The sequence below is a fragment of the Peromyscus eremicus genome, chromosome 8a, assembly GCF_949786415.1.
Source record: "Peromyscus eremicus chromosome 8a, PerEre_H2_v1, whole genome shotgun sequence".
Taxonomy (NCBI): domain Eukaryota; kingdom Metazoa; phylum Chordata; class Mammalia; order Rodentia; family Cricetidae; genus Peromyscus; species Peromyscus eremicus.
The window spans coordinates 28,105,495-28,133,461 of record NC_081423.1 but is presented as its reverse complement, the minus strand read 5'-3'; the positions used below and the strand labels follow the sequence as shown (position 1 = coordinate 28,133,461).

The 27,967-nt window shown below is 42.3% G+C and overlaps 1 protein-coding gene across 2 annotated transcripts in view; it reads right to left on the bottom strand.

The window, feature by feature from the left end:
- Ebf1 (EBF transcription factor 1) overlaps positions 1–27,967 on the bottom strand; it is a 389,967-nt gene that overhangs the window by 336,707 nt on the left and 25,293 nt on the right. The gene's annotated exons all lie outside the window — the stretch shown is intronic.

Genomic DNA, 27,967 nt, shown 5'->3' with positions numbered 1-27,967 from the left:
AACTGTGCAGCCCACAGTCCAGTTTCTATTGGAACCGCAGCATCTTGAGATCAGGTTGTCCCAAAGTGCTCTCAAGATTAGTCAAGATAACACGAACATTAAGGAGCATATTTAGATCACTTCACTTCTTCCATCTGCTCGCAACCAAAAGAGACAGCTGAGAAAATGACCCAGGATCTTCACCCTGACTCTCATCTCCCTTGCCTATCTACAGCCAATCCAGCTGTGCCCTGGCCACTTGCCTCTATCTCTGTCATTACTACTGACCAGGACACCATTATCTCTGGGTCATCGCTCTCCTGTAAATTCTGAACTCTGTCTCCTTGCCTTTGAGTTCTGTTCCCTGTAGCTTCTCCTTGTATCCTTCCTAGTCAAATTCAAATATTACTTTTCCTTTAGCTCTAGATAGAATCAACCAGTTCCCGACAAGGATACCTATGACACTCCATCCTGCCATCTAACACATCTTATTGTTTAGATTCCTGTTTGCATAGGTCTCTATGCACAAACTCTTGAGGGCAGGATATGCCCCTGCCACACAGGAGTATGAGCAATAAATCCCCCACAAGGCTTTCAATGATCTATTAAACTCACTAGCTTTATTATGGAATTGTATTGTTAAATTAAATATATCAATTTATCCATGATGACAAATGTGCTCTCTAACAGTAAAATGTGTAGAAGTGTGGGCTGGGGAGATATCTCAGTTAATACACTGCTTGCCATGAAATCATGAATATCTGAGTTAGAACCCCAGATCAGAAGCGAGGCATGGTGGTGTGTTCTTGTAATCCTGCTGTTGAAAGGCAGGAACAGACCTGGAGCTCACTTGCCAGCCAACCTTCCCTAATGAGCCAGCCCTGGACCCTAGAGAGAGACTGGATCTCAAAAAAAATAAGGTGGTTGGCTCCTGAGGAACCACACCCAAGGTTGACATCTGCATATGCGCACGCGCGCGCGCGCACACACACGCGTATGCGAACACACGAACACACACACACACACACACACACGAAGAAATAAATAAACCATTTTAAAGAGGACAGACTACACAGCATCACTGGAAATCCAACTATTGGTCTGACACCATGGTTTTTCTAGAACAAATGCTCACTGAGTTACGTATTCTGCTTTGGGATAATAATTCAGAGCCTAAACAAGATGGAGTCTCTGATTCTAAACGCTCAATGGCTTCTCCGACAGGAAAGTCTGAGAACGTCTGACAGGGATCACTACCCACTAATCTGGGCTCTTCTGATAATGTGTGAGGAGGGAGCTCTGCTTTGTAGTGTTTGCCAATTCTCATGGTGTAAACACTCACAGTGTGGGTCAGTTCAACCCTCCAGTGTCCTATCACTTGACCAGAGCTGGGAGGAGACTCAGTTGGTTCTCAAGAACCTACATGGGCTGGCTCTATTACAACACATCCTAGGATGGGACCTGAAGCCCCTGCAGCTGCAGGCCACAGCCCTTTCACCAATCATTTAGTCCAGAGACAGTTTTTGAGTGTCTGTCACTGTCTTGGCCAGGGAACTAATATCCAAAGCCCCTTGTTACAGGAGCCCCCATCATCCCCTGATGAAAACTTACCCAGATGCCATAGCAATGAAGGAATGGCTGAGAATTTGAGGGAGGGAGCTAAAATCTGATGTATGGATGGATAGATGAAGTGCACTCGTGAAAGACACAATGGGTGTCCCTGACAGAAGCAATGGGAACTGTGTGAGCATAAGTGACTTGGCTCTTATCCTAAGAATAATAAGAAACCTTTTGTTGTGGTTTGGATATAAAATGCCTCTCAAAATGGCTCACATTTTGAAAGCTTGGTTCCCAGCTGGTGGGTGTCACCAAAATAGAGTATCTTGTTAAAGGCTAGAAACTTTAGCTGCCCCAGCTGGAAAATGTAGGGCACTAGGGAAGCAGATTGTTGGGGATACCTCTTCCTCCCTCTCCCTGGTCCCTTTCCTCTGGCTTCCCCATCTCCTTCTTGATTGCCATGAGGTCATATTATACTGACTCATCACAGGCCCAAAAACATAAGCGACTGTAAGCTAAAATCCCTGAAACCCTGAGTTAAAATAAGTCATTTCTCCCTCAGGTTGTCTTTAAATATTCCGTCACAGCAAGGAGGAACTAATAAGTGGTGGCAGATTTTCGCCTAGAGAAAATGTGGCCAGATGTGAACCCAAGTGCCTCACCCTGACTCCAGGAAGGAAGGATGGATGTGGAGTGTCTGAAGTGACAGCGGAAGCTGGGCAGTAGAAGGGAGGCTGGTGTGTAGGGAACAGAGTTAGTTGAAAAGCATCTACTGGAGCTACAGCTGAGGGATGCGGGGCAGTATCCAGGCTCTTCCTCAGGTTTCTACAACCCAAGAGGCAGGGAAAGCTGTCACATAGGTCTATGAGGAAGATGTCCACATCTGGGAAGTAGAAACGAGAGCTTGCGTTTAGTCACTGAGTTCATTCATATGGATCTTTTATGGACACTTTAATGAAAAATAGTTATTTGCTACAAAAGGAAACTATGAAGCTCTTGCCACAACCTTCTGGTCTCTTACACACTGGCCCCCAGTCTTTCCACCAGCTGCCACATATCCACGGACCACTACTCCCTCCCTCTGTAGGACGTCCTTCACAAAACTTTCAGGAAACTCACAGAACCTCACCTGCATATTTCTCTCAAACCCCCCATCAAAACCTGATTGCTGATCCTTGCTTTTTGGTGAGGGGTAAATGTCCCACAGCTAACAGGCCCCCCACACACACACACCCCAGAACTATCTGCATTCCAGGCTGAAGACCTGACTCAGATCATGTCTCATTCACATTTGTATCTCCTGGTTCTGTCAGGAGAAAGATCCTATGTTTTCTATATGTTGGTGCTACATTCCCAAAGCAAAGTCACAGTAACTTGTCTGACCACATGAACACACTTAGAAAAAGATAGAGCCGTCTCTAGGCAATTCGGTCACCATCTCAAATATTCACTGTATGGGAGCGTGTACATTCCCTGACGGACTTGACAAAGAACCGAGCAATACCTCATCCAAGCGCACAATAGACACACAATTTAGAGCGAAGAATGGGTTACCCGGCTGCAGTTGCTTCTGCTTCCTCTGGACCTTCTCAGTCAGCTTCTGAAAGAGATGTCTCTGCAACCTCCTCACAGCCAGGACACACCTCCTCACATTTCAGTTACATCCCACCACAAGAAGGCTTTCTTCTATGCCATGTCAGCTCTGGAGGACTTGCCAGGTCTGGGTCAGCATACCCAGAGATAACCCTCAAGCAACAGAGGGCAGGAACCAGGAAATAAATATCTAGCTTCCTGTCCTTTCAAGAACGTAAGTCTGAGGACTGTCTAAATGGCTCAGTCAGTAAAATTCTTATTGTGCAAGCATGAGGATCTGAGTTCAATCCTCAGCACTCATGTTTAAAAAAGAAATTAAAAAAAAAAAGGACTGGAGCCGGGCGGTGGTGGCGCACGCCTTTAATCCCAGCACTCAGGAGGCAGAGCCAGGCGGATCTCTGTGAGTTCGAGGCCAGCCTGGGCTACCAATTGAGTTCCAGGAAAAAGGCGCAAAGCTACACAGAGAAACTCTGTCTCGAAAAAACCAAAAGAAAAAGAAAAAAAGAAAAAGGACTGGGCAGCAGCGGTGGCACATGCCTTTAATCCCAACACTGGGGAGGCAGAGCCAGGCGGATCTCTGTGAATTCAAGGCCAGCCTGGTCTACAGAGCAAGATCCAGGACAGGCAGCAAAACTATACAGAGAAACCTGGTCTCGAAAAACAAAAAACAAAACAAAACAAAACAAAACAAAAAGTTCAGATGTTGAGGTGTGGCAGTGCATGCCCATAATCTTAGCAAGGGAGGCAGAGATGCATGTATGCACATACCCAAAAAAAGTACATAATTCTGGGAGGCTTGTGTCACTCTACTCTTGAGGAATCCTGATGGGATCCAACATTTGCTGCCTCAATGATACCATCAAAAACATCCTACGTCGTCATTATCTTTTTCCTCTTGTCTCTCCTCACTCTCCTCCCTCTCTGCTTTCTGCCTCTCTGCCCACATGGACCACTCGCCTCGCAGTCCATACAGAAGGGTTACTTTGGAGGAACTGCAAACTAATGTAGACTCACCCCAGTGGAGTCACCCATTTCAGGATCCACAAAGCATTCTTCCAGAGAACTCTCACCAAAAACATCTGGAAGGCTCTCCAGGGTGAGGAGCACTGCAGTTCTGTTCTGTAAGAACATCTGGGGAGAGCTGTGGCAGGCAAGGTATAAGCATTTACGACACACCTTCTAAATGAAGTCCAGGTAAAAATCCCACTTCTTCGCAGGTAGTAAAAAGGAGCTGATGTATACGGCTTTCCACATGACTCACTTTCCCACACCCTCCTCCTGACTCACTTTCCCACATCCTCCTCCTGCGTTCTTTCCAATTTGATTTGGCTCCTGTTCCCAGTCATCGTCCATTATGCTAGAACACGATTATCAATATATTCGGTGCTACTAAAAACTTCCTAAACTGGTCTCAGAACAGAAAAGAAAAAGCAATCTTCTGACTTAACATGAAACATACGCTGTTGTCCATTAGCATGACAAAGTCTATTTTATTTAGACATTGCCATGAATAATGAAATGATGTAGGATTCCCACTCCCGCAGCTCTTCCTTCTTTACACAATCAATTATACATTTAAGAAAATACTTAGTGGATAGAAGACCTCTAATTAAGCAGCACTTGAGGGAGCCTGCGAGATCCTCAAAACTGAAAGAAAGATCTTTTAGATACATAGGAAGGCAGAGCTCGGAGGTCGGGGGAGGGGGTTGGGGGGAGGGAGATCCACTCAAGATGGTTGCGCTGTGATCAGAAAACCATACTTTCATGTCCTGTGAACTGAGAAATAAGGAAAAGCTCATATACACCAAGTGTTTAACCCAATAAAGCCTCCAAAGTGAATGAGACATTGTGTGGATTATGAATGCTTTCTTTCCTTGATTCCAGCCAAAAAGCCAGAACTAAGTTGAAATCAGATATTAGAAACTCAGGCCTCCAAGTGCTGTCCCTTAGACAAAACAGTGTTCTCTATAAAAAAAAAAAAAAAAAAAAAAAAAAAAAAAAAAAAAAAGATTTAAGGTAGTTGGTTCTTGAGTACTCTGGAAATTGTCCAAACTTCAGAATTGAACAGAAATAGTTAGCAGTAGATTTCCCAGAAGGCAAAGTAAGGCTGGTTTTTCTCACTCCAATCACTGCATATTGCATCCTGTTGTTAGAAGGGACGCTTATCTGGGGTAATCGCCAATATGACTTGACATCCTGGTTGTCCCTGAAAACCGACTTTCTCCCACAGAGCCCCACAGATTTCCCCAGTTTGGCAAGTCCTGGTGCTTTCTCTTTCTCTCCCTCTAGAGGCAGAACGTGAAGCAATAAATAAGGCTTAATATCTAGGCATTAAAAAGAAAGCCAGGGGTGAAACCCCTCTGACAGGAACAGAAAACAGGCCTGGGAAGAAGGCCCGGAGTTTGTCAAGAAAGCGGATACAGGAGAAAAGGGAGTTGGGGGTGGGGGGTACGTAAAAATACTCTGAACCTTCAGGGCCTGCAAGCTCCCTTCCATTCCTCTCCTCTCCATTTCTCTTTGTGGCTCTGACTCTACCCTGTCTCTGTGGTCCTGTATCTGTCTCTCTTCCCTCCTCTGGGTCTCCTCACTGCCCACCATCTACCCCTCCATGGTACTATGACCCTCCCCATTCTCCTACCTGAGCTCTGGATGGGTCCCTCCTCCCCAAGTGGGGAACTGGTCCCTCCTCCTCAAGTGGTTCACCCCTTAACAGAAGGGACCAATGAGCCTACAGAAGCAGTCCTGCGTATGGTATGGATGTAATGAGACCCTGTCACCAGAGACACCAGATGTCCCCTGACTTCTGCAGTGTGCCTTCAGAAGTCCTCTCCTCTCTCTATCTCCCCGTGGCCTAATGAGCCTCAATTACAGCTTCTTGGGCTTTTGGACAACCGTGGCAGGGTGAGAGAGACGCCTTAGGAGGAGCCAGGGCATAATTTTAACAGGCTTGTGTGTGTGAACTCACTTCTAACTAGTGAGATCTTCCGGCCATCAGGTCTGGCCCTGGGTTAGGGGTCAGGAGACCTCCTTCCTTGCTGGGGCCCAGAAACCTTGGAAGGAAAGTCAGCAAGCAAGAGGCTGGTCCCAAGAGGGCATAGGGGCCAGGGAGCTGGGTTGTCTGTGCTCTTTTTAATACCACATTCTAGCAAAAAGAAAAACCTGAGGTCTGACTTTAGAGCCTTTGACACATAATTGGTAGCCAATTTTCCTAAGTGGTGAGTCAATTTTCTGCTTGTGAAATGTAACTTTACCCTGGTGAACACCAGGCCCCAGGGTTTTCAATGTGGCTTAACAGCAATTATATGAATGTTAGGAAGGGGGAAGTGTTAAAGTCTCTGCATTTACATTTGTACATGCTTTTACCTCTTAAAGGGATAGGAGATATCTCCTAACCAACTCACCCACGGAAAAACCCACCCAGAGACAGGCTCAGGATATCCTGGGAAAGAAAACCATTTATAAGCTACACTACAAAGGGTACTTTTTTTTTTTTTTAATTCTCTCAAATATTTCAACCAGTAGTGAGATGTAATTGGTAGGGGGTGACATTTAGGGGGTCAGTCATAGCATGCGTTTCCTAGCTCCCCTCCAGCTGTTTTCTTTGCGTGCACCCTAACCCCTTTACTCTACCCATCCCCGCCTCCAAACAAATCCCCTGTGGCGCTGCCGCCCCCCCCCCCCCCCCGCCTCTCCCCCTTTGCAGGCTGGTCCCCCACCCCCAGGCTGCTCGGCTCAGCTCCACATGTGCTGTGCGACTCGGCTTTCACTGGCGACAAACTGGAGCCGGGGCCTTTCCGTTCAGGAGGAACTCGCTACGTGTCGCTAACAACAGCACAAACACCGCCTGCCCGGCTCTGGGCTCCGCTGCCCACAGCGCACTCTGCACCAAAGAGCCCTAACTGTAAGAAGTAATTCATGAGGTCCCACAAAGCCACTACTGAGAGGCATGGAGTGGGGGTGGTGAGAAACGGGGTGTTCCTGCTCCCGCTCCCGGGGCCTCCATCCCAGCAAATCTGAACGGCGGAGGCGCAGTAGTCACATCCACAGCCCAACACACGCAGTTTGTCTACATTTTAATCTTCCCTTTTTTTTTTCTCTAAGAAGAAACGTCATCTCTATTTCCATTAATCGTGCTTTTAAATTTTCACCCAATTTATTAATTGATAGGATGTTCTTACAGATACAGTTTATGTATTTTTAAATACACATACTTAGTTTATACAATTCATTTATTCTTTAACACTTTCATACATGTATCTAACACATTCTAGTCACAGCCATCCCCCTGCCTTCGATTACCCTCCCACCCATTCCCTTCTTTGCATTAAACACTTTCATGGGGTTTTTTTTGTTTTGTTTTGTAACCCACCAGCTATAACTCACCCCCAACAAAAAGTCCTAAAATACATTCTCTAGCCTTAATTGCTGTAATAGAAAAGTCATGCTGCAATCATGTATTTCTACAAACGTGGATGGTACCTCCCCACACAGGCTAATGCTATACTTACTCATAAAAAGATATATCACTGCTGTGGACTTTTCTGGGAAACAAACACGTTTGTTTCAAAAGGACACAATTATTAAAACCAAACCAAAAAAAAAAAAAAAAAAACAACTAATTTGGGAAGCATCTACTAGGAACGAAGGTTAGAGACAATGGACTAGGGAACTAAATAATAAAGTAAATTATATTTAGAGATCACTAAACAGAGAAAAATACATAATCTAAGGAAACGACAGCATGCCAATACAGACATGTATTCAGTGCTTCTCTCCATTTGGAAGTGGAGGGGGAAGAAAAGACGACGTATGGAAAGGAAGCTGACTGTGGGATTCTCAGCCCCAATTCGGAAGGATAGAGGAAAACAGCCAGTGTGGAAATGCACACATGAAACTTGGTAACAAAGCCTGTACTAAAAGCAGGCTTGTCCCATCATATGAATCTCCCCGAGGCTGGGGGCTAGGGGCTCCTGGGTATTGTGTTCAGTGTCGAGCAATGGGCTCCCTAAATCCCAGCCACAGTGAGATGTTCTTTTAAATACCTTTATCTTTCTCCCTAACTCTCCAGTGGATTTCTTCAAGCTCCCATGTCTGTCCACTATGCCACGCTGGAATGACTTATCCTAACACATCCTTCTCCCCAGAAGTTTAAAGGAACAAGCCTCTAGGAGAGGCCTGAGGGAGGGATAATTGTTGGGGGCGGGTGGTGGATAGCTGTCTCCTCAGTGGTCCTGAGACCCTGCTGAAAAGCATATTTACCTTTGACAGCAGCCCAGGGCAGGTTTAGGGAACAGGGTTTCATGTTCCTGCCCTTAGCTGTGTGTCCATGAAGGCTGGTACATCTCTTTTTGTGGTTGTAATTTAAATGAGACAACCCACTGCACAGCTGTCTCGGTCAAATTATGCAGGGCCATGTGGCCTTTCTTCAGTCTTTAAAAAGTCTGGGGTACCTCTGACCATGTTTGAGAGAAGCCCAGGGGAGCAATGACCAACAAAAGGACTAGCAATTACGCCAGCAAAGGGTGGAAATTTGCCTAAATGAATGTATTCAAGGCCGCACTCAGAAAATGGAAATGTTAGTTTTTATAGTGAGGCAGAAGAGTGTCAGGATCAAGATCCTGATCTTTGGGGTTGGACACAGCAGGGCTGGCATTCTGGCTCCCCTACCTAACAGCAGCACTGAACCTGAACATGTTATTTAACCCGGAGCTGGGGTTGCCTTCCTTATAAAACAGAGAAAGAGAACACTTACTAAGTAGGGTTGCAAGGTCTAAATGAGAGAATGTGTAGCAGACATGCAGCTTAAGAAATGCTGGCTGTTACCATCATCATCCCACAACAAAAATTACCATAAGAGCACACAGGACATGTAACTGTGAATGCCAGTCACCACCTGACCCAGGTCATCCATAACCCAGGAAAAGACAAAGTTGGCACAGTCTCTAACCCCTTAGTTTACAGAATTGCATTCACTCCCCACCCTTTCTCCCTCCCTCCCTCTCTCCATTCCTTCCTCCCCACACATAAACACATCTGTGCATTTGTGTGCCTCTACATGTACGCAACAGAAATACAGAATGACAAACAGAATGACCTGTGTGCATACCTGATAAACCAGTACAAACCAGCAGAAACTGTAGCCACAAAAATAAGTAATGAATCCCCAAATGAAAATAAGGCAATTATCAACTTTGCCAATTCCACCTGATGATACCCAATTATACATTGCTAGGTAAAAATAAACTCCTTATGATACCCAAAGCACAATATCCATTGTCTCCTTGCTCCTGGGGCCTTTTAAAAATCAGAGGTTAAATTACAGTCAGATGGCAAGAGGGGAAGACCCCACCTTGGGGCACTTCCTTGGGATAAATGACCACTTCATGTCCACTGGAAGGGGTTTTGGCCAAAGCACCATGGGGCTGGTGACCACTTGCTGGTTGCTAATTGTTACTGAATCAAGGTCATTATTGCTGATATAAATTTACAACAAAATTCCAGAAGCATACAGATTTCTTGTAACAATGGGTCTTGTTTCTTGGGGGTTTTATACGGCCTTTCGATAGAGCTGATATTCTATATACTAGCTCTGTGGTCGCTTTGTCTTCATACTTGATCCTGCTTGCAGTCAACGTTTACCAGACATAAAATAAGAAGCAAAGGAAAGGAAATGAGAAACAGGAAATCCTGGGAGGGTTTCTTCTGCCCTGAGAAGTCTCCAGAATCATCATCCATGGGGCATAAAATGTTGTTTCTTTGGGGAATCTGTCAAAACATTATAATGTTTATTTGTGGAGATTCCAAGATGAGGGGAAAGGGAGAAAGAGATGGAAGGGGAAGGAGACAGGAAGGGAGGGGAGAAGGAGGCAGAGAAAGAGGGAAGAAGAAAGACCTTATTCTCATCTGAGACAAAGTTGATATATAAACATATATATATATATATATATATATATATATATATATATATATATATATATGAAACAGTTTTTAAATTTTTCTAAAATTCTCATTTCTTTAAGCTCAAGGCCTGTCACACAATATTGCTATATGCCAGCATGGGAAATTATCAGAGCATATACCTTCATCATATCTTCATTGAGATGCTCATACTTTGGGGGCCTTAAAGGGAATTCTCCGCCCTAAAAGTACACATGGGAAATAGGTATGCTGAGTAAATAGCCACTTAATGAGCAAATTTGTAATTTGGCATACATGCCTCATATATTCTCTTTTAGCTCACTTGACCCAGAAGGTAAGTCTAAGCCAGAGGAATTCAGTAAGACAACTGTAGGATGTTGCATCTATTGGTGTCCTCTACTGATGGCCTCTCCGAGGTACTATTTCAGGTAGATAACATGTCGGTCCACACTCCTCACGTTTTACAAGCCTACAGTTTTGTTTTTACTAGATCCCTTTCCCAACTCATGCTACCAATAAATGAAATACACCAACTCAATTAGCCTCCTAAGGAAGCTCATCTAATGATCTCCCTCAGTAACCTTGTGCCTTAAGGTGGATCTTAGCAACAGATGAGGGCTGTGCTTCTTGCTTTATCCATATTACCTAGCTGGTACCTTGGACACAATAGTGAAGGAGGAGAAAGGTAGTTGAGCACCCTGCTTGTTGTTCAGTCTTGACTGCGAAGTTACTCTTTATGTCTCACACAATGCTCACACAAGTGCAACAATAGGCTATCCCCCAACACCAGATTCAAAATTGACCATATTTATTAGAGCACACAGGAGGAAAATCATCAGAGAAAGGAGGAGACTTAAAGATCTGAAGTGTCTAGTTCTCTTATTTTATAAATGAGAAAACTGAAGCCCAGGGAAGGAGAAAGCCTTGCTGAGGCTCACATTCCTAAGTAACACAGAGGCGGCCCTGAACACCAGCTCCCCTGTGCCCTGCCTCAGAAATCTACCCACAGTCACTTCTCAGCTTCAATGTAAATGGAAAACTCAGCTTCAGAATGGGCAGCTTAGCTTGTCGAATCTGTGGTTCCATCACAGACTCGACAACTTGGGAGAAGGTGATACTTGAATTTGACTCATAATTGGAAGTATGAGTTAACAATGATTAAAAATGAGAATCGTAGGAGATTTACCTACACTGAATCCGGTTAAGTAATCGAGTCACTTCGAATCTAACATTTACACCAGGGCAATGGCCTGGCAAGGTCAAGCAAAATGGATGGATTCGGGGGTGACTTGGAAGAGACAAGTATACCCCAAATATAATTTCCCTCATGCATCAGCCCCCTGGACGTCTTTGAGGGAGTCCCCAACCCAGGTGCTCCAATTTCCTTTATACAGTGGATACTACAAGAACACTTACTGACTAAACATGCATACTGTCACACTGCTTGTTTCTCCTGTCCGAGTCCCATTGACTCAACTGGTAAATGCCTTTGCCATTTCTGAATGTAAGCAAGAGCTCTCAACCCAGAGAACATTCTATCATGAAATCACTGTTGGTAAGTTTAACAGACTTGTTCTGTCTGCTTCCAGACACTAAAATATTTGGAAGCACAAAGGCATTTAGCTTGTGGAACAGTTGGTGATGATTTGGGGAAAGGAAAAACAAAGAAGATCCATAAATGTATAATCGCACCTGTTAAAATTGATCCAAAATGACCAGACAGTGGATGGAGGTAGACAGAAAAGATATGGCTTTCGACCACAATTTAATCCCATCTTGGAAGCACGATAAAAAATTGAGTCTCCTAAGTCAAGCTGGACATTTTAGGCAGGCCTCACAGGCTCATCACTCACAGTCTGAAATAACCACTGCTTCCTCCTTTCTCTGAGAGGTGGGCATCCTCCGATTGCAAGGTCACTGCCTTTGCCTTCTGGAATCATCGGTCTGTGGTTCAGATTTAAGTGATGCCAGGGACTAGAAATTTCTCCCTGCACCTTCCCCATGATTTCTGTCCTCCTGATGGTCATTCAAAAGTGTGGCAAGCCTGCAGGCTTGGACAAAGTCCTATACCAAAGCGGTTTTGAGTAGGTGGAAGTACAGTGCCCCATTTCTTTCTTTTCTGTATGACATTTTTTTCTAAAACTATATTCTGCAACAATACCTCATTTCCTTTAGTGTTATTTTTGGAAAAGGCCATTTATTAAGTTTGTTGAGGCTTAACCAGAAGGTAATTTTTAAAATGGGGACTATACTTTGAAAATTGCCAAGTTCAATATTTATATATGTCAGTACCTTCCAGAGAAAGATAACAGCCAGAGACAACTTCTGCTGATGAGATGTCTGAAATTAAAAGACTCTTCCCAAAATTCCTACTGGGAAATGACTATTGATGAAATACCTCGGACAGTAAAAACAAAGACGCCGTTTTTCCGCAGTGTTGTGATATAGTATGGAGAGCATGCCTGCAAACAAGTGAGCTGTGTGAGCTTTTAAAGAGTCAAGTACAGTTTTAGGATGGGATAGTACAGCAGCTCCTTTCCTTACCCCGTGGCCACCTCACCCCCAGTGACTGTCATAACTCTTTACAAACAACTTAACTAGTGTTTGATGCCTTGTTAGAGACATGGGACACAGGGTTTTCCTTGGACCCAAACACAGAAAACATAAGTTGCTCCCTTCCCTGAGGCTGATCTCACAGAAGGCAGAATAGATAACAGAGCGAGACCCAGATGGTCCAGGACAGCAGAAAAGTCACTGGAAACTGAGCCAGGGACTGGGCTTATGGCCTTGGCTTTAGGGCTACTTGGAGCAAGATTGCTGTGTTCCTCTTGACCTCAGGTTTCCCATCTTTAAGACGAAAGGACTGGGCTGTAATCTCTGAGAGCCCACTCCACCCGGATGAAAATGTCTCATCCTTTTTCCTTTGGAAAGCATTTCAGACTTAACTGGGTGATGGATTTGCTTGTCTGAGCTAGACTGTTCATTTTCCATCCAAGATATGGGTTTGCAAAACAAAGCAACAACAACAACAACAAAAGGCCGATATTGTAGAAACTAAAATGATGCAATTCACAGAGGGTTGTCTATTAAAAAAAAAGAAAAAAAAAGGAAGTCCCTGTATGCTCTCTGTCTCATTGCCTGTGAAGGGTATGTGAGTAATGTGTTGTCCATTCCTCACTCATTGTGTCTAAATAAAGATCAAAGGTTATTTGCTAAAGATATGAGCGTCTAACCGTAAAAGTCTCTGCATCAGCCAGAATTGAATGGGAAAAACTTTTCTGTATTCTTATTGGTCATTGTGTTTTAACCTGGCTGCTTAGAGAGATTTCTCTAGAAATACAGTTTTCCTCCAACTTAAGAAAAAAAAAAAGCCTACATCAGGGATGTAGGTTTGTCCATAAGCAAACACATAAATGAATAAAGAGCCTATATTTTCTTCCTATTATTTCCTATGCTGTTTAAATCCATCTGCAGAAGCAAAAAAGCTAAACACGTTATAAAACATGAAAACTTCCCTGTGGTAGAGAGTACACGAGAAAAACTCCAAGCTCAAAGAACCCCCAAGAATCTTCCAGTCTACCCTCAATCCGGCTAGGAAACAACATTATGAAGCAGCCAACTAGAGAATCTAGAAGTTTGTCTTTTACCACAAGAACAGTGGTGTAGGAGGTAGATCCTGGGAGGTTTTTCTAACAGAGAAAAAAGGGAAGGCCTCTTCATATTCTACTTTCCACAGGCCTGAGAAAGATCTTTCTAGAAGCCCACTGCAGCAGCACCATTGGTATCCCCAGAGAATATGAAAAACAAACCAGACCAGATCAGACCAAGTGGAGATCTCAGGCTGATTTCTTAGTAATATTTGGCCATGGCTAGAATCTTCCTTCTGGGTGATTTCCACACACTTTAAAGCTTGATTCCTATTCTATTCAGCATCCTCCTACACCCCGAGAAGAACTCATGGAATACTGGTATGCTTTTATCAGCTGCCCAGAACAGAACGAGGAAGAAGCCTTTCCCAGTCTGGGGGTCTCTATACCTAGTTTATGTGAGTCGCTTGTTCTTACGATGGCCAACTCCCTGACAGACATCCTGGGGATGTGGCCTTTCTCATCAAGGTCACAGCCATTTCAGTCAGGCCTCCTTCAAACAACAGATTCCTAGTTTCCATGATTTCTAGGTGGTAATTGTAGTCCAGTGGTGCCCATATAGACATAAATGACAGAAAGCTAGATGAAAACCCTTCTGAGGAGCTGACAGATTCCCAAGCAAACTAACTCAGTGCAGCAGACAGAAATGAGGATTTAAGATGAGGACGAAATCTATAATGGAACACAGAAATTCATTAGCCTGAGCTTCCGAAATAGTTCAAGGAACTGGACCTAATTCTGCCCTCGTTGTTTGGGGGGGTGTTGTTACTAATGTTGCAGAAACACTTTGAGCCACCATCTATCAGAAGTCTGATGAAAGAAAAAAGCTAACATTTCACAATTAATGTTGAAAGTAAGTGCAGTGATTTGAAAGTCCCTGCCCTTCATAAACTAAAGAGCGTTCTACATAAAGAAAACCACTGTTTCTAAGTCACCCAGTTCTGAGAATTATCCAGAATTCCACAACGCTAACCCTGAAGTCTATAAGAAATTATTCAAGTATGTATTTGAGTAATTCTGCATTTCAATTTAACCCTTTGAAACATTAATCAAACCATGGCTAATTATAGAAATTAAGGAATTAAACGATGGAATCTTCTAAAAGATATTATTTAAAAGGCAGTTTATACAATTACTTGTATAGATGTTTGCTTTAAAGAGGAAAAACAGTTCTACTGTAATGAAAAGGGTCTTAGAAAATTAAATTAACAAGGGGGGACCAGGCTGATATGAAACTAAATTAGCATCAAATGCAAATTACAGGGTACTTAATGGTAGAAACAGGTGCAGAGAAGAACTCTAAATGAGATAAATGAATAAAACATCCTTCTCCACAAATGTGGAAGCTGACACAAAGTCAATGATATGAATAATTCAGCAGCCTCCACACTGCTGTTGAGGTCAGCCTGCCTTGACCTTTGAAACAGGAAGTAAAATTCAGTTCAAATTTGACTGACTGGAAATATAACAGTTATTTGGTTTTTTATATATTAAAAAACCCACAGAAATTTTTTTTCAAAAGACAGACACAGGAAATAGACAATAGAATTATAATTTGATCTAAAGTCATTGGTTAAACACATACACACACACACAAAAAAAAAACTCATTAGATAAGATTTTATCCAAATCATGTTTCAATATGGAAATCCTAGGAATAAAAATAATTAGAAGTGCATAGACCAGATCCTCAGTGTATTGATCAGACTCCCTATGGGAATAAATCTCTAGGTCTTTGCCCTTTCTTCATATGATTTTGTTGTGTGGATGTCAGTATAAAAGAAGCATGCCATGATTTTTTAAGGCACATATTCTTATTAGTAATGCAAAGTTATCTCTTACATTTGTGAGGTTAAAATTTAGCAGAGCTGGATTTGAACTCTGTGAACATGCTTCTTCTAAAACCTTCATTCTGACTTAATAGATAGTGCAGCACCCCTGCCCCAACTCATTTATCTTCTAAAAATGCAAGCTGAGTTCTCAAAACAAATGATTTTCATAAGCAAGTGGCTTCCTGTGGTTCTATATCATGGATGTTTCCTTCTCTCCTCCATACACTTCCAAAGTATCTGGTGAACTGGCGAGAGTACTCTCCTCATTTCAGATCAAATCTAGTGTATTAGAGATGAACAAGGTATGACAACAAAGCAATTTCTACAAACTAGAAAGACAGAAGAATATATGTGGGATATCATCTCAGCCTTTATTTCATGGGCTGGCAGAAAGACGTTAGATAATAGCAGTTATCACCGCCCTCCAATTGGTTCTATTAATGGGACCAAAAACGTGGCTATCTGCCTTTCATCTGTCCACTCTGCTTGTCAGATAAAAGATTGTGTTGAAAGATGAGCTTCATTTGACTTTTTTGACTTAGGAGAGAGTTAAAGCTACACATATACACCTTAACTGTTCACAAAAACACGCTAGAACACTAGGTTTATGACTATAATTGCCATAGGAACAATGCTGTTTCCAAACCCATGTGTTTAGCTGAGACAGAATTAAATATGTTGGTTGTGCTGGTTTATCATTTTATTATTTGTATTATTATCATCATCATTATTATTACTATTAATCACACCTCACTGGACAGTTACTAAAGAGAGATGAACCAAACACGGCTGATTTGGGGTTTGCCCATAATGACTGACCTGAGCGAAGGCTTTTGTATACAGAGTGGCTCCCCGCTAAATGAGGGCCCTGTAGAGCCAGCTGGTTCTCATTTGGAAACAACCGGCTTCTCTATCCCCAAGTGCTAAAGAAAATAATCCCAGCGATCTATGACTACACACTTGCACAGAGGCAGCAATGAGAATTTGATTGTGGAGATAATTAAAGTCATTCCTGGAACTTTCAAGAAAAAAATAATAGTAAAAGAATGGAAAGAGGCTGGGGGGTGGGGACAGAGTCGTCAATGATACTATTTAAAACTAACCCAGGACTAACCGTTGTGAGAGGAAAGAGGGGACATCCACTCCAAAAGGAACTTGCTGAACCAGATTCTCTCCTCTGCTCAGCCACTTCATGGAGAGGCCCAGGGAGCCAACCACGCAGTTCTCAGCCTCCAGTGTCCACTTCAGATACCAAAGAAACTGAAGAGGCTACACAGACTAATGACACCACCACATTCAGGTGTTTCGTGGAGTGTTTTGTTTTGCTTTAAGTTTCAATAATAAATAAAATACCCATGGAGGCTCCTGGCTGGACTCTCCAACTGTCTTTCTTGGCTGATCTGAAATGGTGAGATTAATGTTAATGAACAAAAGCAGTATCAGGCACTTGATGGCACTCAATCTCTCAATCTTCAGGAGGGTTGTTATTTCTTTAAGGTTATGCTGTCCTACAAAAAAGAATCCATGTACACAGAGCTCAAACAGCATTCTGCTGAGTCTCCATTCTCTACCTGCCTACAGATCTTATAAGCTATGGGGAAAGCAAGGATCCTATAAAATCCTCTCTCTGCGCTATCTGCCTTTAACAGGAAGGAAAGATAGACTCAATGAGGATTCCGGGCCTCTCAATTAACCTGATTAGTTCAGCACATTGCTCTCATGAATGACACCTTATCTTGGAAGCAAGGGAGAACTTCCTTCAGTGGGCGTATCCTAAAGCCGCAGAGATGCATCCTATTAGATGTGAGAGATGTCTGTCTCCCCTCCTCACCAGCTCACAGGTCAGAGAAGCCAGGCTGCTGGGCCTGGTGCCTGGTACATTTTGAGTCCTAAGGACAGAAGGCAAGCTCCCATCTGCCCAGGGGACCTCAGAGGAGGCTGAGAAAAGGGATGCCCCATGGGCAACTTCAAGTCGCCTTTCAGCGTCAACCAGGCACATGATAGGATTGAGATGGGGGCAGGAGGATCTTGAGGGTGGGGGTAGAGAAAGAGAGAAGAAGGGAGAATTTATTAACCCTTGCCTCACCAAAAGTACCATGTTACTACGCTTAAGCACCAGCCACTGTCACGCTGATTTCACATTTGATAGTGCTGGGGCATAGTTAAGTTGCCCCTACCAAAAAACAAAAACAAACAAACAAAAAACCTTTTCCTGAAAATTCTGAAACATGCTGCTTTCCTCAAGATGGGACATACATGTATTATTTCCCCAATTCATGTTAGCATGTATAATAGACAAACCGCTTAACAGAATAGATTCCTGAAAATGTGCTTTGTGTGAGTACCAACAGCAGGGGTTTTCACTTACTTGTCAGCTCTGTGATTTACTCGATCAATTAAACAGTTAGGCAACGAGGAGATTTGCATGGTAATCGTGTGAAGATTAACATTTTCAACTGAAACAAATTTAATATTTTATCTTGCATTTTCTGTTTCTTGTCATTCTTTAATAGCAGCCCCACTTCGCTTTATTGTGTGGCTGTAACAAGCCTGTCTCGAGGCAGAGATGAGACCATCCCATTCAACAACTGCGCTTCTCACCTCCTTTCACAAAACCATACTCTAAGCTTCTACTGCACGTGAGTGAGGTATTGTGCTGAGGGCCGGGGATAGGCAGCACCCCACAGCTGTGTCCACTACCCCAAAAGCATGTTGTCATCATTCTCTGGAGCCCGTCTGCCCTACCATGCTTGGCAATACCACAAAATGCTGAAGTCTGAATTCCATAGCAAAGGGTCTTCGCGATCTCTTCATTCCAGTCTGTATTTTTAAAATGACAGCCATGTCATTCTCAGTATATATTGTGTGCCCAGCACTATGCTGACACAGCTTATGGATGAAGAAATGGGTGCTAAGAGCAGCTGAACGGCCCTGGGTCCTGTGATGCTAGCTGAGCTGGGATTTGATCTGACTCCACTGCCCACAGTCTTAACCAACATGTAGACTATATCAGAGGAGTGTAAGAAAACCATGGGGTCTGCCCATGTATGAGCTGACTTAGCCCAAGGGAATCTTTCTTGGGCATCTTGATTCAGTCTTGTATTGTGTTCTTCTATTTTAAAGAAGTCAATATAGTTAGTAGTGAGGCTTGAAGTTGTAATCCACAATAGAGATGAATGTTCCCATTTTGAAGATTGGAGCACTGAGGTGCTCGGGGCAAAGGTACTAAGCAGTCATGAAGAAGCTGACCTGACAGCAAGGGGCTTCAAAGTCTTTGTCTTTGCCATTGTACTCCGCCTTCCTCAGATTTCTCTCCGGATTGTTACTTCATTTTCAACCCCACAAGTTAAATGTGTAACTAAGTAGTAAGAAACCGGATAAGAACTGTGTTTAGGGGAACACATGAGGAGGTGAAATGTGGCTAGCAAGGAAAGGGGAGTAAAGGGCACGCCATGAGGTATGGGAAGCCCCACTAGGTAATAAAGGATGGCGAGAGGAAAAATCAAACTGAGAGCTGGAGGTGCAGAGTTTCTTGTCATTTGCTCAGGGGCTAGTCCCTTAAGCTGCATGCTCGATCAGATTGAGTCCACTGGTGGGAAAGGGATCCTCTGCAATATCACACTTTACAGTGTTTAAAATCTGCTAGCATTATGCCTATGTATGTAACTGTTAAATTTACAGCGATCAGGGATTTTGTTTACTTTGTTTTATTACGCTCAAAGATTGGCCTTTGTAAGAACATACAGATGTCTCAAACAGGGCAACCTTTGCCTGTAGCCACAGGAAGATGGTAGCGAGTTGTTTGAAGATACTCTGTGGTGTATATTAGCATGCCATAGAGATTAGAATTAGAATTTAAGAAACCATCGAAACCATTTAGGAAAACACAGGTTTTCTTACACTGTTGGTGATGGTCTCAACGATCACTGAGTGAACATTTCACCAACTTCCTTTTCCAAAGAACTTTCCATCAGTGAAAAGAAACTCATCACTTTCTGTCTTCTTTTCTGGTGTGTGTGTGTGTGTGTGTGTGTGTGTGTGTGTGTGTGTGTGTGTGGTGAAAGAGAGAGAAAGAGATCAAACCTAATGGCAATCCTAGAGTTCTTCAAACTCACTAACTTCCCTTTGGGGAAGAGCACCCCAAACTATTTTTTAATTATGAGATATCACTAACAGATCAGAACATCAACAAATGGGAAACATGGTTTTCAAAGGGGAGAACTCCTCAATAGTTAAGTATTGGACAATAATTAATTGCCAAGAAGGTAGTTGTCAGATCCGATCCGCAAACGGAGTGAAAGAGAGCTTCGGTCGATCATGATTGCTCAGGAAAGATGGAGGGAAGTATGTATGTGCCTCCAGGAATAGCTCCTCCTCCATGAGTCTCCAGTGTCGAATCCAGTGTGGGCCCTCCAGCTCACCTAAGTATTGACAGCTCCGGCAGGGGCAATTCCGTGTGAAAACACAGAAGCTGATGCCAGAGGACGAGATATTTTACTCTTTGATCACTTTCAAATCATGGATTACAAGGACTTCCACCCTGACTGTACAGCGTCGTGAGCCCCCAGTGTCCACACCCTACAGAGGACTGTCCGCTCACACAATACCCATCCCCACACATAGCATCAATGTTTAGTCAGCTGAACAGAGAATGAGTAAAAAGAAAAGGGGCGGGGGAGGGGGGGGGACGCGGGGGGGGGGGGGGTCCTTGAGAAATTCTCGATAGTGATTACAAGAGCTTTTCTTTTTTCCAAAACCACCTTCGTTACAAAGTCTGAATGAAAATGTGGACAGTCTTACGCACACCCTGTACTATTCGTACAGTGACCGACCATGTCCCGATTCAAAGGCCGGCACACACTTCATCCAGCTCTCTTCTCTTCTCCCCTCGCCCTGGCACTTAAAGCGTTAAAGAAAACAATGAAAGAAGGGGCGAGTGTACAGAGGAGGATTTACTGGCATTTACTTTTAATCTATGGTCCTTCACTCTGTAACTTCGCCGGCCTCCACCAGGCTCTTTTCCTCCTTTATATTTCATGAGGGACCCCCATGCTGCTCCTGTGAGGCAGAGCCCAAGTGTTCCTAAGCATTTTGTCAGGTAAAGAGAGGAGAGAAAGGAAGGGAGCAAGAGCTAACGCAACGCTAAGAGGCATCCATTAGATGTCACCAGGTTTCTGTATTCATGTCGATGACTCAGGATTAGAGCATTTGAAATAATCTTATTGAGAGGAATCAAAAGCCCCACCGAGGGAGAGGCAGCTCCCGTAGCACATGGCAAAGGCGCGAACAGTATCTTATTAAAGAGGTGTCGCCTAACACCGTTACTTTTTTTTTTATTATATTATGAAACTATTGTGCCCCAAACAGTTAGTGCAGTGCTGTAGTCATCGAGGGCCATTTTGGAAGTTATTGTGTGGGATCAAGCTAGCTAATTTGCCAGCTTGTCCGGTGGAGTTGATACAAGTGAGCTTGGGGGCGTGTTCACAACTGGAACTAAGCATTTTGCCTTTAAAACTAAAAGTCACCACAGCACACTAAACGTCACTGTATTTCCACTGAAGGCAAAGTCCATCTGAGAAAGAGGAAATGCCAATGGATTGTTTCCACCTAATCAATTTCATAAACTACATCTTTTTTTATAAGTGGCCCCTCAAAGGAAAATGTGGTACAGTTTTCTCTTGTTTCATTTGGGAGCTTAGCTTTCTTCCCCATTAAGAATTTAATCCCAGCTCTTGGGAGGTAGAGGCAGATGGATCTCTGCGAGTTCGAGGCCAGCCTGGGCTACAAAGTGAGTTCCAGGAAAGGTGCAAAGCTACACAGAGAAACCCTGTCTCGAAAAAAACAAAACAACAAAAAAAAGAATGTTTTCTCTCTGTCTTTGTCTCCATCTGTCTCTCTGTCTCTCTGTCTTTCTCTCTCTCTCTCTCTCTCTCTCTCTCTCTCTCTCTCTCTCTCTCTCTCTGTGTGTGTGTGTGTGTGTGTGTGTGTGTGTGTGTGTGTGTCATACTTTACCAGGATTAAGGCAATTAAAATTCTATTATAACAAGTACTGTAACATTAAAACCCTCATTTGCTTCTGGACAAAGGCTTGTAACTGGAGAAATAGTTTGCAAGGGAGATTTATCTTCATCTACCCACACTCCTAAAGACAGCGCGCAACCAAAGACAGACCTGTACTGTTCACCATATTTCATTGGTTGCAATAGGAGTCACTTTTATACTGTCCCAAACAGTGTATAGTTACATGGCTTGTAAAGAGATGGATAGAGGAGGGAGTTTGGGGGGCAGGGGGGAATGGGCTGAAAGAATTGGTAGTCTATTTTAGATAACATCTCATGCAAATTCAAATGATCAAAATACCATCTCTTTAGGCTGGAACTTCTAAAGTGGGGTGTTTTATATCTGGCCAATTTTTTTTTTTTAATTAGAGAGTTTGGCCAGGTCGTGGGGGAATGAGAATTTCTGTCAATGGAGTGTCACACTTTGCAGGGGGGGGGGGGTTGCTTGGCTTGTTTTCAACTCTCAACAACTTATTTGAAAGTAAAAGCGCGTTCATCATCCTGACGAATTATAATCACCCACTAGCTGTGTAAAGTCACTGACACAGGAGCCCAAAGCGCCGTCCTGCATTTTCCCAAACTGTTACAGAAACAAACTTACGATGACGCGAAATGCTAAGCCACACTGTGAGCCCACACATGGGCCAGCTTCCACACACATACTTGCCGATGCCCTGAAGCTCTGCTCAACACATTTCTTGGAAGTTGTGCCATAATTTCCTTTACAGGAAAACCACTGTTGCTTATTATACAGTGTCTGCTGTAGTATAACACCCTGCAAAAGTACTTTGCATTATGATCTACTGTCAGCATATTTGAAACGCATTTTAATGTATCCTGGTTGTGTATTTGAGAATAGCTGATAGCAAATGGAATCTAGACTGCTATTAGCTAATTGTATTAGTAATTTTTTTTATCACAGTAGCAAACCATACCCAAGTGTTCAGAGCTCAGCTCATCCTCAGAATGGTACCATGTGATATGTGTAAAATTGAGAATGATACTTGCTCACATAAGTCTCATTGCTAATAATCACATGTGAATTCCCACTGAGAAAACAAATGTTTAAATGCACTAGGGCTAGGAAACAACTGTAAATTCATGCTCTGTGCTGATGCTGACTCTCCCCTGTTTAAAAGATAGAAGCTTCTCTAAGCAACCAGAAGGACGCCAATTATCCAGCCTGGGGCAGCTTTCCAGAGTGGATTCCTCTTCCTTTGGTTTTAACTGAACAGTCAGAGTTAGGAAATGAGGTGGTATGGAAGGTTTATCAGCGCGCTGAGAAATGCATTTACACCTCTGGTTCTTGGTGACCCACACAGCAGCTTGTGTGCTGTGATGAACACTTCTCTGCTCGCTGGTTGGTCCTTCTGAATGACAGGATGAAGAGGAAGGTAAGAACTGAAGGAGCAGTCAGATGAAGTTATGAACCTGGCTAAGGATCTCATTTGCAACGTTTAGTAAGCATATCTTCATGTTCATCTAAGGCAGAGGTTCTCAACCTTCCTAAGGAGGCAGACCTTTAATACAGTTCCTCATGTTGGGGTGGCCCCCCCAACCATAAAATTATTTCACTGCTGTGTCATAACTGTATTTTTGCTACTGTTATGAATTGTAATGTAAATGATATATGATATGTGACCCCTGTAGGGGTCATGACCCACAGATTGAGAACCTATTAGAAGGAAAAAATAGAAAATCATGTTGTGTGGATTTGGGGGTTTAAATGATAAAAGACAGAAGACCCATATGCCTTCAGAAATTCAGGATAATACATTTTCTCACACATGCCCAATGTTTAAAAATTGCCTAGGAGTGTCCTGAGTTGACATGTGACTGTTGTTTCATTCTGATGGTCACATGATCATGTGAAAAACGTGGGCAACAACTTAGTCAAGAATGCTAGTGTAATAATACTGCTTTTCTTCAGTCTTGCCTCTACACCTGACCTCTTAAGTTAAAACATGGACCTTCAATCAAAGTTTCTGTCTGAACAATCCCAGCACGCCCAGCGCTTTCTATTCAAATGACCTGTGACTGGTTAAATGAGCTTCCTAGCTACTTCCTAACTGACAATTTCATTCTGCATTATAATAATCGAAAAGCCCATTGATATTACTTAAATGACCTAGATGTAGAACAATGTTAGACCGTTCTGGAAAAAAAATCTTGGTTCTTTTTCTTTTTGTTTTGTTTTGTTTGTTTGTTTGTTGTTTAGGAGAGCTTTGGATAAGTATTGCCTGAACTAATTCCAAACAGGCTTGTGGTTTTGTGTCACAAAAGTCATGTATTTTCTTTAATGTCATACATCGTGCTCTGTATCTCCTAGCTTAAGCATAGATGCAGAGTCTTAAAATGGAAAATTGTGGCAATCAGCAAACCCAAATCATTAGATGAGTATGTGTTGATGGGCTTTAAAAAAAAATCTAAGTTTTAAATGCTGGATTTGGGAGACCCAAAATTTGCAGGTTACTTGAACGACATTTTACATAATCCTGAAAGAACTGGGTTTTAACTGACACACTTTACAAGTTTATCTTGTATTATTTCTACCCCTTAAAAACAAATTCTGTGTGTTGACCACTAAGGATCTATAGTCCCAAGAACTTAAGACTTCATTTGCTTAGTTGATCTAACTATTTCATCCATCATACGGATGCTAAATTAAAGAACAGTATAGAACTATCCCTGCCCCACATATATTCTAGCCAGAAACATCAGTGCGTCCTGTGAAAGGAACTATATGGTAGAATTTGCCAAGAAAGAGGTGTTTTTGTAAGGCCATCTGTATTCATCTATCTCATCACCTCAAGACAAATCTAGGAAAAAAATATTTTTCAACTAAGCAAGGATCCTAATTGTAGCTGACTAGACACAGAATAAAAGTCTTTACAGCATGCAGAACCGAGTTTCCAGAGAGAAACGGAAGTCGAATGGATTCTGAAAAAGTGGGTTCCCAATTCAGAGTACCCTGGGTGACTTTTGTCACTAGTCTCTTTTCTGATTCCTACAAAGTAAACCTAATTAAGAACCTCCATCATTAGTCTTCCAGAAAAATTAGCACAGCTTATGCTAATTACTCCTGCAAAATTTAATAAACTCGTTGAAATGGGAATAGTCTAATGAGGTTTTATTTATTGAACTAAGATAACTCCAAGGAAAAAGGTTAGGACACAAGGATATCCAGTGTAGTAATAAAACTACAATGTACTCAATTTCTAAACAGGAATTTTATTGCAAACCTTTTAAATTCAAATCTGACTTAGTGTGTGGATGTTAAACCAATCACCTTAGTTCAATAACTGGAAGTCATCTTTTGCTTTTTACTTTAACAATAATTACCACACATAGCCCTTTATTTCAAAGATAATGAAATTTGCTGCTGTTAGTTCCTGTTCATCAGCTATTAAACATAACACATTTGACTTTTCCCATGTCTGCACAGCCCAAATATCTGGATCACTGGGCACAGGCTGGGGTTTTATGATTCTTAATCAAGCTATTTGGCATTGAGCAGAAATGTAACCTAGCAGTGGACTCCAGATGCACCCTTCCTACACCACATAGCAATTTTCCAATAAACATTTTGACAAATTGTCATGACTGAAAAAAGTAATTTGGGTCACATTTTCTTACTTTGTTGCATGTCACTGGAAGGAAATAGAAACTTGTCTGTACAACTGCTGATTTTGTTAATTCCATTTTATATGTATATACATATATACATGCAATTTGCCAAACTGGTCTCCAAATCACTGGCAACAAACAACGTAGCCAAATTTTAACACAAAAATGGCTGGCCCTGTGCCAGTACTGTGTGACCAGAAAGCCTCTTCCATCTACACTATAAATAGTTTTTTTGAATAATCACTGCTAAAAGTCTTTTGACTGATAAAAATAGCAGTGTTCTTTCAAATTCTGAAGGTCAAGCTAGAAATTATTAGCTTTCAGAAAGAGGTGACTGTGTGTTAAAGCTATGGTACTTCTAAGGCCACAACAGCCCACACCCTTGGCCCTATATTGCATACAGTATGCATATTGTAAGAACTGACTGTTGCTACTGAGTACAGCAGGCTCAGGGACTCATATTCATAAATCTGAAAGCAAATCAAACCCTAAGCACGTAATAGATATTATGCAATCTGTAACAGGGAACGAAATTGGAAACTGAAATTCAAACACCGCTGCCATCATATTTTTCCCCTTTGCAGCAATTTTGTGCAGTTGAAAAATATTTTCTGTTTTGTCCTTCCTTGCCTAAGTTCTTGTGGTTTTCATCCCTCGCTATTAGAAAGAGAATTTTCACATATCGGCGGAGACACAACTGGAGGTTCGTTTAGTTTTTAAACCTTTGGCAAACTGAAGGGGCAAATAACTTTGAAAACTCACATGCAAATAAAAATAGCCGACTGGAAGCTTTGCCTATCAACTGGTCTCATCGCCTGAGAAGACAACTCCATGTCAGACAGTGGCAAACACCAGCAAATAAATGTATATTGGGATTTGAACACATCCAGGATGTCTCAGACGTCTTTAAAATGCCCTTACCTTAAAGAAATCAAACTAACTGTACAAGGTTTTCTACTTTGTCTAACCGAAAGCGGGGTGGGGGTGGGGTGGGGAATGAAAAGGATAGATGTCGTGAACAATATCTCTAAAGCCACCAACAGCATAAAGTGCAGACTTATTCTGCCTAAATTGTTTGAACTCCCCCAGCCAAGAAACGGTTTTAAGTACCCTACTGGGACAGATGCAAGGCGGCAACAATAGAAGCCACACTAATGCAATCCAGGTAACACAATCCTGTTTCAAAAACACGGGGCGGGCTAATTACAGCGCTGCTGAGTCAAGTTTCTCCTGCCATCGCAACCCACAGGAACAGGTCAAAATCAGATGTTATTCAAACCACAGTCATATCAGCCTTCTGCATCAGAGTCACAGCTTAAAACCAAATGAAGAACTTTAAAGCTTAACCCGTTCACAAGCAAAGAGAGAGAGGGGGAAAAAAAGTGTTTTCATTGCGGGTGGTACGGTAGGTCCTCGTCACCACATAGATCGAAAAGGACTATGAGGCACCACAGAATGCTTATGGTTTCAAAGTTTGGGGAATGTTTAGGCTGGATCTTTGATGGGATGCTTTCTTTTTAACACAAGAGTAAGAAATACTTGCTTAAAAAGGGAAGCAGTGCTCCGAAAGGTATACACAAATGACACCGGCAGCCTTTGACCTTGTTCGTTTGCAGATTTTTATCTTCCATGGCAGAAAATACAACTTTATGAATGATATGTCTGCTCTCTCGGATAAGCATGCCGTTCTCATTCAACAGACACCAGACAACATCACCGTACACTGAACCTTCACCTCTTTTAACTTGGGATTAAGATGTTATTATGCATATCAAATATGTATTTTTTTGTGATTATATTAGCATGAGACCTCTGACTAGAATACTCGACTAGACTGAAACTTTTACAAAGCTACTTGGTGATCAATATTGAGCTAAGAACCTGAAGACTCATGGAAGTCATAGCCGACAGTCTTTTGATAGAAACTAAGATGAACAAAATAGATACCTAGGTTTCTTTACCTGAAAAATGATAAATCAAAATTTTAAAACATGAGGGATTTGACAGATTGTTTTGTTGCATCTTTGTGTTGCTGTTGTCTAAGACAGTATTATCAAAGCCCAAAATGGGATGTTCATTTGGCTGTTGATTTCCTCAATGAAGGGATCTGCTTCATTTGAATGAAGACTTTTTTTCCCACAGTGAGTAGATGCTAGCTCTTTTCCTAGCTGACAATTGACAGTCTCTATAAAGCTTCCAGGCCATTTACTTCTCAATGAGTAATGCTATGTAACAAATGGTTTATCATACATATTTCCATACAATGAATTTCAATAATTAAAATGTGAAATGAATATTTGGGATGCCACTCTGCATAATGTGTGCACACTGACTCATAACTGCACTGACGAACTGAAACAGATGTATTGTTCTACAGTGATTTACTTGGTCATGTCAGATTAGTAATATGGATCTGTTTAAAAACACAATAATTAAGACAAGCAGGATAAATTAATCAACTTACAATACTGTGTGAGCCGCAATCAAGCCCGGAAATAACAGTAGAAAAATCTTGGTTCACAGATCTCTTTAAACTGCTTTTATGCATAAATAAAACCTTAAAATGTAGATGGATTACATCCAACAGAACTACTGTAGCTAAAAGTGATAATGATTCAAACATTTTTCAAATAAAAGTTAAATATTTATAAGTACCCAACCACATTTCATAAATCACAAAACTATTATTATTTTATTTCTGAAGCTTCCTGATACACCATGGGGACTGAACCACACAGAGTGAGGAATGAACACA